Source organism: Triticum dicoccoides, chromosome 2B, assembly GCF_002162155.2.
Source record: "Triticum dicoccoides isolate Atlit2015 ecotype Zavitan chromosome 2B, WEW_v2.0, whole genome shotgun sequence".
Classification (NCBI taxonomy): Eukaryota; Viridiplantae; Streptophyta; class Magnoliopsida; order Poales; family Poaceae; genus Triticum; species Triticum dicoccoides.
The window spans coordinates 209,414,421-209,427,950 of NC_041383.1; positions in this window are offsets into that span (position 1 = coordinate 209,414,421).

Genomic DNA, 13,530 nt, shown 5'->3' on the forward strand with positions numbered 1-13,530 from the left:
ACAATCTGCCAGGAAACATTTTGAAGCAAAAGTAGAGCACTCAAATGACATGCTAGACTACTCAATAATTGCAACAAAGGGCATGAATGGATAGACAATAACCACATGTTCAAAACATCCTTACTGAAGTATCTCTAAATATGCATAGATCTCTCTGTAGCATCAAGTTTACATGGCATCAAAATAACAGCGGAACAGGGACTAAAATCAGCAACATCACGATGCCTAGTTTGCATGCTTGTGATAGTCACCACATTGATCACAAAAATACATGGTAAGCACCTCTATAAAGAAGACATGGCATACTCCAAAACACATGTAGACATCAACCTCATAGGATGAACACATCAATCATGGCAAAAATGACAAAAGAGCTCGTTCTGCTAACAGACAGCAGAAAACATCATGAAGCACTCTTACAACAATGATTCAGGTGTCAAGATGACCTCAAATGAATATGATGCAATGGAATGATAGGATGTACTCGTTGCGACGAACAATTTGACATATTATACGCACAACACGGAGCTACAGATGCAGAGATACAGCAGGTCAAAGTATGCAACATTTTATGAGTTTCTGGGGACTTAGCAGTTTTTGAAAAAAAAACAGAACGCGTGTCGTATAGTTAAAAGTCGCACTGAGCGGGGAATAGGGGCGGTATCTCACCAATGGGCTCGGCCCATTTGCAGAGGAGGTGAGGCAGGCCGGCGGGGGAGTCGGGCTGGGCCGGCGCGCTGGGCGCTACTGGGCCGGCCCACGCGGGCGACACGAGCGGCCGGTTGGGTCGAGCGGCTCCTCCGCTTGACCCTGACCAGGACGGCGGCGGCTGGCTCCGGCAGGGGCCGGCGAGGGCGGAGGAGGCCATGGGGGCGGCGTCTCCGGCCGGATCCGGGCGGATCTGGATGCGGCGACTCCGTTCCCGCCAACGGCGAGGGACACCGGCGATGGGACGGCAAGGAGGCGAGGAGCTCCTGCTCAGGCGAGGTGACGACGGGACGACGCGGGCTCGGCGTGGGACGACGCCACAGCGCGGGAAGGCGGCGGGGCAGGCGAGCGGAGGCGCGAGGGCAACTGGAGGCTCGGCGGCGGCGACTCCGGCAGGGTCCCGCGAGGCGGCGACGAGGAGGAGGTGGGGCTCCGACGGGAGGAGGCGACCGAGCGGGTGGCCGGGCAGCGCTCGGGCGCAGGTGGGAGGCGCGCGGGTTCGTGGGGCCCGTTTCGGCCCGGCGGTGGGCCGGATCTGGGCCCTGGAGGGCTGGCGACGGAGGGAGGTTTGCACGGCGATGTGGCAGCGCCTGGTTGGCTGTGCGCGTCGCCGGCGGCGGGGCTGGCCGATGGGCGCGCGACAAGTGGCGGCGGGGTGCTGGCTAGGCACGGATTTCGAGGAGGAGATGGTTGGCTGCGGCCGATCCAAGGAGGAGGGTCTAGGGGCAGGGGAAGGAGCTAGGTTTGTCCAAAAATGGACAAGGGGTTGTTTAAATAGGGTTGGTGGCTAGGGTTTGGGGGTTTTGCTCCGTTTCGGACCCTTCGATGACGATCAGACGGCTCCGGACAGAGGGGGAACTAGGAGAGGGGTTGGTGGGCTGTGTAGATGGGCTAGGCTATTAGGAGAGAATAGATAGCAGCCCGGCACGGGTTTCCGGAGACCGAAAACGTCCGACATTTGACCGGCTACGATGCCGCTATAAGTTTAACGGTAGGGCTATCAAACGAACTCCGAATGCGACGAAACATGATAGGCGGTCTGTCTACACTATAATAAGACCGCACGACAAGTTGCAACCCATTCCGAGAACATTTTTATGCCACTTATAAAATAATATTTCGGAGGTGCCGCGGGCGCGTGCGAGTGTGGTCTGGACTACGAACGGACAACGGAGAGAACCGAGAGGACCCGAACGGATGCAAGTTTTGAAAAACATGCGGATGAAATGCAGATGATGACATGGAAAAGTGCAACACGCAAGCAAAAGACCTGGCAATGACAGCGAATAATTGGCAGACACCTGGCGCATCAGATCCGGGGCGTTGCAACACTCCTCCACTAACAATAGATCTCGTCCCGAGATCTTAGGACCGAGACGGAAGGGAAAAAGGGATGAGGTGAAACAAGAACTGAAGAGAAGAAGCAAAAAATTGAGAGCACTCGAGAATAAGAGAGGAACGACGAGAATGGCTTGAATCAAAAGCTCACGGAATCGTATAGACTATGAAATCACTCCGGTTAGAACGAGATAGAAACGAATAAGACTGAAAGGATTTAGGTAGCACTCCGGTTGAAAATGGAATGAAATAGAACATGAACTTCACAAGATGGGATGGCACTTGACGAGATGAACAACACAAAGCCTCCGAAAGAATTGCAAGAGTTGAAAGAAAAGAACAGAAAAGAAAATGACAACTTGTGCCACGAATGAAATAGAAAGCATCTTACGAAGGAAGGTTTAAACGGAGTTGTTGAGAAAATCAACAACGAAAAGAATAAGCTTGTTGTGGACTTATGGAAAACATCTCAAAAATTATGAGTTGATAACCAACCGCAAACGGAAAAGATTGAATAGCTGAGAAGAACGAAGGAATGCAAAACTCCACTTCAAAAGGATATGGAGAATTAATTGCACTTTGAGAAGCGAGAAGAAAAGATACTTGAACTCCGGCAAGAAGAATCTTGATGAACTCTTGAGAGAATGAATTAAATCATGAAGAACCACCATGAAGAACTCCGGTAACAAAAAGATGATGAGATAGAATAAAGGATGAAAGCATAAGATGAGCCTTGCGGTGATTTAGATGGGGGTTCCGACGAAATAGTCTGAGGAAATTGAACTCCGGAAAAGAAAAGGTGAAACACTTGAACTCGAATTTATTCATCAAGAACAAACTCCGAAGGAAGGGATTAATCACTTGGATGAAATAAGAATAAGATTTATTGTATGCTTATCCTTGATCAAAATAAATTGATGACAAGCAATGGATTTTGCATACTAATTCTTCTTGAAAAAGGATTGAGAAGGGATAGCACAAAACTTGAGAAGGTCTTCATGAACCACCGGTAGGATTGGAAAGAACGAATGGATTAATATGGTAATCAAAGAAAAGAATCTTGAACGAACCACCGTAAGAATTCGAAAATGACTAATGAAAGAGAAAGAATCACCGGGAAGAATTAGAATAACCAATAAGCAAGAGGGGATTTAGATACAAAAGAACAAAGAGATCACAAGCTGATTGAAGAACACTTGAACGAAGCACCGGGATAAATAGAGAATGATAACTGGAATGATGGCCTCCGGTAAAAGAATTGGGAAAACAACTCCTGACATACTTCGGATGGTTGAGAAAAGGAATATCTGACAAATGGAATAATTCGAGAGGCTAACAAGAAGCTAGAGCCACGAATCTTCGGGAGAATGGGCGAGATTTAGAGGAAAAACTCTTCTTCGATCTTCAAGGCTGAGAAAGACGACGAGAAACACCACCGAAATTACTGAGACACTCCGGGAGAATGAAAAGCGAAGAGGTTAAGCCAACAATGGAATGATTTGAAATCGATCTTGGAGAAGGCATGTGACTAATGAAATCCATTCTTACGTCACGCTTGAAAAGAATTGAGAATAACTCCGGGGGAATTAGAAGAGTCAGGTAAGATCCTGGGAAAAGACCTATGGGTTAGGGCCCACTGAAGAGATAACACCGTTGGAAAGGATTGTTGAAGAGATAGATGAAGCACCGGAATGATTGAAATATTTGAATGAGGTGATAACCTCGAATTAATTGGAACACAGACGAATCTCCTGAGATGTCTTGAGCACTCCGGAAGGACAAACTGGCGAGAGGTGAATGAGCAGGGAAAACACTTGATCGAAGGAAAGAATATAATCACTACCGAAAAACTTGAGTTGAGTCCACCGGAGAAGAAAAAGAGATGAAGAATGACGAACGAGACGAGAATTCACCGGTTGAAACAATTGACGAAAGATTGAAGAGGCTCCACACGAATGGAATTGATGCTCGAAAGAGGCTCAGGCTCCGGGAAGAAAAAGGGTGGGAGGGCGGGAAAACAAAGGCAACTTGGAAGGGGAAACGACGAAGTAACTTGAAGAGAAGACACTGGTTGAAAGAATGCAAAGACTTCACACGAGTAGGATGGATACTCGATAACGGACTCCGGTTCCGAGATGAAAAAGGGTGGGCGGGTGGGAAAGAAACAACTGAGGATTGAACTCAAGGATGAAGAGGGTCGAGTCAACTTGCCAAGAAATGCACCGGATGAAAAGAGCTGAGGAATAACGATCGGAAAACCAACTGCGTGAACCTAAAGAAAAATTTGAAGGGGAAGAGAAGTAATTCAAAACACCTACGTCAAGATTCCTTACCAGAGCGACGAAGGGGGGCTGAGGAGTAAAAAGAATTCCTACTCTCCGATATAACTATACTCTGAAAATAGTTTTCTTCTAGACTCAACAACGGCCAAACTACATGATCAATCAAGGGGGCTCCTAGGGTCGGTCGAGGCTCTTATACCAACTTGTCACGCCCAATATGCGACCCTATCCAAAAGGAACTCGAAGGTCCCGCCAAGGATAGACCCGCATATTGAGACGCTTTTGCAAGGTGGATATCATTACATCAACATTACATAATATATGGGGATACATATAAGAGGCATACAATGCCACACGAATACAACATCACAATACATAAGAGCATCATCCGACTACGGATGAATCACAAACAGAAACTCAAATGACATCCACCCTGCTAGCCCAGGCTGCCAACCTGGAACCTATCCCCTGATCGAAGAAGCAGAAGAAGAACTCAATGCAAGCAAGCGTCGCTCTCGCGTCATGACCATCGCATAAACCTGAACCTCCAACTGTTGTTGTAGTAATCTGTGAGCCACGAGGACTCAGCAATCCCATTACCATGGGTATCAAGACTAGCAAAGCTTAAAGGAAAGGAAGGGGTAAAGTGGTGAGGCTGCAGCAGCGACTAAGCATATATGGTGGCTAACATACGCAAATAAGAGCGAGAAGAGAGCAAGCAGAATGGTCATGAAGCTAGCAATGATCAAGAAGTGATCCTGAACTCCTACTTACGTCAAACATAACCCAAAAACCGTGTTCACTTCCCGGACTCCGCCGAGAAGAGACCATCACGGCTACACACGCGGTTGATGCGTTTTAATTCGGATCTGGTGACAAGTTATCTACAACCGGACATTAACAAATTCCCATCTGCCTATAACCGCAGGCACGGCTTTCGAAAGATTATACCCTGCAGGGGTGTCCTAACTTAGCCCATGACAAGCTCTCGCGATCAACGAAGGAATAGACCTTCTCCCAGGAAGACCCGATCAGACTCGGAATCCCGGTTTACAAGATATTTCGACAATGGTAAAACAAGACCAGCAAAGCCGCCCGATGCACCGACAAATCCCGATAGGAGCTGCACATATCTCGTTCTCAGGGAAACACCGGATGAGACTAGCTACGAGTAAAACCAACCGTCAAGTTGCCTCGAGGTGGCCCCGCAGGCAGCTCAGTTCGGACCAAAACTTAGACAAGCACTGGCCCGGGGTGGCTAAAATAAAGATGACCCTTGGGTTGGCCGACCCAAGGGAAAGGGTAGGTGGTGGTGAGGCAAATGGTAAAACCAAGGTTGGGCCTTGCTGGAGGAGTTTTACTCAAAGCGAACTATCAAGGGGGTCCCATAAATCACCCGACCGCGTAGGAACGCAAAATCCAGGAACATAACACTGGTATGACAGAAACTAGGGCAGCAAGAGTGGAACAAAACACCAGGCAAAAGGCCAAGTCTTCCACCCTTTACCAAGTATATAGATGCATTAATAATATAAGAGATATTGTGATATCCTAACCAAAATCCTGTCCGCCATGGAGCAATCTTCAACTTCACCTGCAACTAGCAACGCTATAAGAGGGGTTGAGCAAAGCGGTAACATAGCCAAATAACAGTTTGCATAGGAAAGGTGTCAAAGGTTAGAGGGTCATGGCAATATGGGAAGGCTTGATAAGCAGGTGATAGGTAGCGCGGCAAAACGATAGAACGAAGCAACTAGCATAGCAATGATAGTAGTGAGATCCAGGGTAGCGGTCATCTTGCCTGAAATCCCGCAAGGAAGAAGAACGAATCCATGAAGAAGTTGAAGCCACGAAGACGAACCAAGCATAGACGAACGAATCCTCACGAACGCAACGAAACGGGAACTATCAAAAAGAAGCACACAACATAGGTAAACACATCACACATGAACAAGACATGATGCACAACAAGCATGATGCATGACAAAGCTACATGAGGCTACTCATGGCAAGGGATGATGCAAACAAAGCAACACATCAAGGCAAGTTTAAATGAGGCCGGAAGCAACATATAACCATTCCGGTAAGTCCTCATATGCATATTTCGAAATTGGTCCAGATGTGAATAAAACTTATGTTCAAGTTGTTAAACAGCAAGTTAAGATGCACAAAGATGATCTACACGAGATTCTAGTCAAGTTACATATGAAGTTCATTAGATTTGGACATACGGCCTAGAAGATATGAGCAAAACAAGTTAAACATGGCATTGTTGCAAAATGCATACAAACATCAAGAAAACACCTCAAAACAAGGATGCAACATGATAATATGAAACTACATGCAATTCTAAGCAAGTTTCATATAAAGCACACTCAAAACGGAGCAACGGTTCAACACACACACATGAAACAAGTTTAAAGGACAAGCTGTCCAAAACAGCAACTACGCATATTGCAAGCATCAAAACAACATACTACAGCACCTCAACATAATAACAAAATGCATGGGCATGATGTACAGGTAAAGCATAACAAAACATGAACACTGAGCTAACTCCAGAAATCACTAGAACATGCTCAAACACACATGGTAAGATTGCAAGTTATAACAATTCCAGACTTTGCAGAAAATAACATCACGATGCAATGTTTAGAGCTATCAAAATACATGTTACAGGAACTTATCATGGCAAACAAAGGCATGGCGTGATTCTACTCAAAGTATAGATCAAAAGTCCCTTACTGACCATAAGCCAAAAAGGACCAGAAAATATGATGGCACCCACGTAAACATAGCAAGTTTTATTACAGATTCAAACATGGCAGGAACATAATTATGAAGGGGTGTAGATGAGCTTGTGCAACTCACTACAGAGCAATACATGGCATGGCAAGGCACCCAACAGTAAGAAGACATATTTTTGAAGCTAAGCCTAGCAATAACAAGTTCATAGGGTACATGGAACACTAGGAAAACACATGACAATAAGTAAACTTAATGTTAACAGGCTGATAGCAACATTATCAAGCAACTTTGGAGCAAGATATGGACAAGCTACAGCAAGCTATAAATGCTACCAGGGGCATGAACTAATAGAGGATGACATGTAGATCAAAACATGTTTATGGAACATCTCCAGATTATGCATAGAATGATTAGTAGCAACATGTTTATATAGCATCACGAAATAACAGATTCAGCCTAGCAAAACAGCAACATCATGAACCCTAATTAACAAGCTCGATTCACTCACCACAAGTCATTGCATGACAAGATAAGCATAGCATCATCAAGAAGACATGTTTGTGAAACAAACCAAGTCAAGAACAAGTCCATAGCATGCAAGGATCAACTATAGCAAGCTTGGCCAAATTGAATAACACGTAAACAATCTGCCAGGAAACATTTTGAAGCAAAAGTAGAGCACCCAAATGACATACTAGACTACTCAATAATTGCAACAAAAGGCACTAATGGATAGACAATAACCACATGTTCAAAACATCCTTACTGAAGTATCTCTAAATATGCATAGATCTCTCTGTAGCATCAAGTTTACATGGCATCAAAATAACAGCAGAACAGGGACTAAAATCAGCAACATCACGATGCCTAGTTTGCATGCTTGTGCTAGTCACCACATCGATCACAAAAATACATGGTAAGCACCTCTGTATAGAAGACATGGCATAGTCCAAAACACATGTAGACATCAACCTCATAGGATGCACACGTCAATCATGGCAAAAATGACAAAAGAGCTCGTTCTGCTAACAGACAGTAGAAAACATCATGAAGCACTCTTACAACAATGATTCAGGCATCAAGATGACATCAAATGAATATGATGCAATGGAATGATATGATGTACTCGTTGATACGAACAATTTGACATATTATATGCACAAAACAGAGCTACGGATGCAGAGATACAGCAGGTCAAAGTATGCAACATTTTATCAGTTTCTGGGGACTTAGCAGTTTTTGAAAAAACAACAGAACGCGCGTCGTATAGTTAAAAGTCGCACTGAGCGGGGAATAGGGGGGTATCTCACCAATGGGCTCGGCCCATTTGCAGAGGAGGTGAGGCAGGCCAGCGGGGGAGTCGGGATGGGCCGACGCGCTGGGCGCTGCTGGGCCGGCCCACGCGGGCGACACGAGCGGCCAGTTGGGTCGAGCGGCTCCTCCGCTCGACCCTGACCAGGACGGCGGCGGCTGGCTCCGGCAGGGGCCGGCGACGGCGGAGGAGGCCATGGGGGCGGCGTCTCCGGCCGGATCCGGGCGGTTCTGGGCACGGCGGCTCCGTTCCCGGCAACAGCGAGGGACACCGGCGATGGGGCGGCGAGGAGGCGAGGAGCTCCTGCTCAGGCGAGGTGACGATGGGACGACGCGGGCTCGGGGTGGGACGACGCCACAGTGCGGGAAGGCGGCGGGGCAGGCGAGCGGAGGCGCGAGGGCAACGGGAGGCTCGGCGGCGGCGACTCTGGCAGGGTCCCGCGAGGCGGCGACGAGGAGGAGGTGGGGCTCCGACGGGAGGAGGCGACCGAGCGGGTGGCCGGGTAGCGCTCGGGCGCAGGTGGGAGGCGCGCGGGTTGGCGGGGCCCATTTCGGCCCGGCGGCGGGCCGGATCTGGGCCCAGGAGGGCTGGCGACGGAGGGAGGTTTGCACGGCGACGTGGTAACGCCTGGTTGGCTGTGCGCGTCGCCGGCGGCGGGGCTGGCCGATGGGGGCGCGACAAGTGGCGGCGGGGTACTGGCTGGGCACGGATTTCGAGGAGGAGATGTTTGGCTGCGGTTGATCCGAGGAGGAGGGTCTAGGGGCAGGGGAAGGAGCTAGGTTTGTCCAAAAATGGACAAGGGGTTGTTTAAATAGGGTAGGTGGCTAGGGTTTGGGGGTTTTGCTCCGTTTCGGACCCTTCGATGACGATCGGACGGCTCCGGACAGAGGGGGAACTAGGAGAGGGGTTGGTGGGATGTGTAGATGGGCTAGGCTATAAGGAGAGAAGAGATAGCAGCCCGGCACGGGTTTTTGGAGACCAAAAACGTTCGACATTTGACCGGCTATGATGCCGCTATAAGTTTAACGGTAGGGCTATCAAACCAAATCCGAATGCGACAAAACTTGACAGGCGGTCTGTCTACACTATAATAAGATCGCACGACAAGTTGCAACCCATTCCGAGAACATTTTTATGCCACTTATAAAATAATATTTCGGAGGTGCCGCAGGCGCGTGCGAGTGTGGTCTGGACTCCGAACGGACAACGGAGAGAATAGGGAGGACCCGAACGGATGCAAGTTTTGAAAAACATGCGGATGAAATGCAGATGATGACATGGCAAAGTGCAACACGCAAGCAAAATACCTGGCAATGACAGCGAATAATTGGCAGACACCTGGCGCATCGGATCCGGGGCGTTACAGCACCCTAGGTACACTAGCTAATCATACTAACAGAGAATGCTGGGTCTTCAAACAAGCCAGCACGTCAAACGCCAATAGCAAGGAGAAGGGGTCACAAAGTGAGGACGATGAAGAGGAGCCCCGGCCACAAAAGATAGGAGGGCAAAAGAAGTTCCCTCCACAAATTAAAATGGTGAATATGATACACGCCACCCATATTCCCAAACGGGAGCGGAGGCGCGCACTTAGGGACGACTATGCGGTGGAGCTAGTCACCCCAATATACAACCCATGGTCGTCCGGCTCGATAACTTTTGATCGCAAGGATCGTCCGACCAGTATTCGTCACAGCGGCTCAGCCGCACTGGTCCTTGACCCTATCATCGACGGATTCCACCTTACACGAGTCCTTATGGACGGAGATAGCTGTCTGAATCTGCTTTATCAGGATACATTGCGCATGATGGGCATCGATCCTTCAAAGATCAAACCCACTAAACCCACCTTTAAAGGTGTGATACCAGGCTTGGAGGCGTGTTGTACAGGCTCCGTCACTCTGGAAATAGTCTTCGGACACCCGGATAACTACCGTAACAAAGAGTTAATCTTTGACATCGTCCCTTTTTGCAGCAGCTATCATGCACTGCTCGGAAGAACCGCGTTCACTCAATTCAATGCGGTGCCACATTATGCTTATCTTAAGCTCAAAATGCCCAGTCCACGCGGCGTCATAACAGTTAATGGCAAAGCCAAATGCTCCCCCCATACTAAAGAGCACACCGCCGCCTTAACAGTAGAAGTGCAGACTGGCATTTTTCAATCGAACCTTCATTCGACAGCCAGGTTCCCAGACACATTCAAAGGAGTCTGAACTACTATGCGGCAGGATAACCCAGCTCGTCAAGAGCTCAATTAATCACTCTAGCGGCATGCGGAGGCAAAGCCAGGTTAGGCCACACAATATGGCTTAACCGCTCCGTGGCACACAAACATCTTTTGCACTTTCTTTGTAGGTCCACTTTCGTGTAGGCCATCACTGGTGACATGGTGACCAGGCCCATAAGGGGACGAACATGCCAAGGAGGGAAACAGTTCAAGCGCATAAGAGAATCCTTAGACATTCCCCTTGACGACCATCCTATTATCATCCGGATCCACACACAAGCTTCCCTCCCCTGGTCCCAGCAGGTTCTGAAGTCATATTTCTTCTTATCACATTACTTGTACTCATAAGCATTGATGCACTATTCAATTACAACGCCTTATAGGACGCTTACTTGTTGTTCTTTCCTATTGATATTTTTTGTCAAATAGTAGCCGTACACTTTGTTACATCTTAATATGCCAGGGGATTCGCTATGCCCATAATACGGCAAGCAAGTCCGAACACCTTCACGGTCGTTCGGCACCCCGAACTTATAGCATTATATGCATCAGCTCTGAATCATGTCTTGGGTCAAATGTTGGGTTTGCTCGGCTCCCATGTTTTCCTACCTTATGTTCCGCTATATCGGCTAAGGCGGCATAGGGAGAACTACTGCGATTGTGTCCCGGTTCTTCTGGACGGGCACCTCAATAGAGAAAGACAAAAACTGACTGTCATGATGCGGCAAGAGCTAGTCGCTGTCCGAGAGGTCACAAAATCTTTAAGGATTTCTTCCGCATTATGCGATAACTAATGCAACATTCGATGGATCAGGTTTTTCCGATTAGGTGCTTATAGAGCCCCAAGTGTGGCCTTCCGAACACCAGGGGCTGCGCTTACCTTTCTTTCATCAAACTCCTATGGCTAATTGAGAGTGATAAAGCCTTATAGACCGATTGCCTGGTTCGTTGCGCTGAACACCTCCTTCAAGGACCCAAAACTGGGGTAAAGAGTGCTCAGGTTTATCCCGAACACCCCCGTACTTCCTACGTGGGGGCAAAAGTCGACGATTGGCCAACTCTCAGGATTAATATATAAAATGGACGCACAGGAGGTAAAATTCTCGAATAACAGGCATTATATCATTTAAATGACCTTGTTCAACAATACATGGGATAGCATGAATGTATTCATGGGAATATAATATCCTTAGCACATTGCTCCGCTACAAGGCGGGATCCTTTCAGGACACTATCATAATATAACTCGGGCTTGCGGTGCTCCTTTCGCTCTGGCGGTCCTTCGGTCATCAGCTTTTCGGCATCCATCTTCGGCTAGTGCACCTTTGCGCGGGCGAAAGCCATTCGCGCACCTTCCATACAGACCGACTGCTTGATGACTTCATGTCGAGGGCATGCACTCACAAGCCGCTTCATGAGCCCGAAGTAGCTGCTGGAAATCGCCTCGGCAGGCCATAGCCGGATAATTAAATCCTTCATGGCTAGTTCGACCGCCCTATGCAGCTCGACCAACTGTTTCAGTTGATCGGCAAAGGGCACTGGATGCTCTGGCGCTAGATATTGCGACCAGAAGAGCTTCTCCATAGAGCTCCCTTCCTCGGCCTGGTAGAATTGTGCGGCATCACATATGTTGCATGACAGTTCTGCAAACACCCCTGGAGAAAACTGAACTCGGATTATTGACATGATTTTCTTCCTTTAAATATTTGCTTTGTATAGAAAAAGCCTTACCCGCCGCGATCTTCCTGGTCTCATGGATCTCCTGCAGGGCACCTTGGGCTTCGCCCCAGGCATCTTGTACGGCTTGTCGAGCCTTGGTGAGTTCGGATTCTTCCTCGGTTAAACTCTGCTCCAAGGTCTAGCATTTCTTCATGGCTTCTTGAAGCTCTTACTGAACTTGAATAACCCTGGCCTTGTGCTTTTCACGAAGAGCCTGCTCTGTGGCTGCCCTCTTCTAGGCTTCAGCTACCCCCTTCTTGAGAGCCTTGACTTTGGTCATCGCCCCTGGAGCACATCATGAAAAAAACTCATCATACTAAATTATTCATTCGCGGTGAATGCGAACAAGGTTTTTGCATACCTTGGTTATCCTCCAACTGCTTCTTCACCTGGCCAAGTTCTTCTTCGGCCCGCTCCAGACTCTGCTTCAGTCCGGAGACTTCCGCAGTTTGAGAAACGGCAGTCGCTACAGACGCATGCTTACAAAAAAACAAAAGAGGGAGAGGTGCTACAAAGTGAGTCTCCTGCGAACGTGTATTTGATCCTCTGTCCGGTTCTTTCTTTCGAACACCGAACAGTGTATCAGGGGCTAATACCTATACTATAACACTCTTTGAAACCTCACAACATACCTCAAAGCCCGTTATAAGGCTGATACAGGCTTCATTTAGCCCGCTCTCGGCGGATTGAATCTTCTCAATCACCGCACCCATAAGGGCACGATGTTATTCAACGATGGAGGTGCTCTTGAGCGCTGCTGATAAGATATCCGGCACCTCTGGTTGGGCAGAGGTCGCTGGTGGAACAGGCCCACCCCTTTCTATCAGGGGAGGTTGCCCGCCTGATTCCGGAGTCGTGTTGGTCTCCAGAACTGTGTCCGGCTAGGGGACGAATTCAAGATAGCCCCTGCCGTCGATGTCCATGGGGGCCTTTTTCCCCGTGTGACCGGCTGCCCAGGTTTAACCCTCTGGCGCCGCCTTGACGGTCTCCCCAGTTCCTCTTTGGCCTGGGACCCTTGGGGACGATACCTCGGTGTCGTCCACGTGTTCTTGAGAGGAAGCCGTCGGGGGAGTCATGCTATCCATACCATCCGAGCCTAGTGAATCCTCCGATGAGGATTGCTCGGTGCGGGACTTGGCCGGACTGCAAAAAGGGCATGACTCAATGTGTTAACGCTATCCGGTAGTAAATCT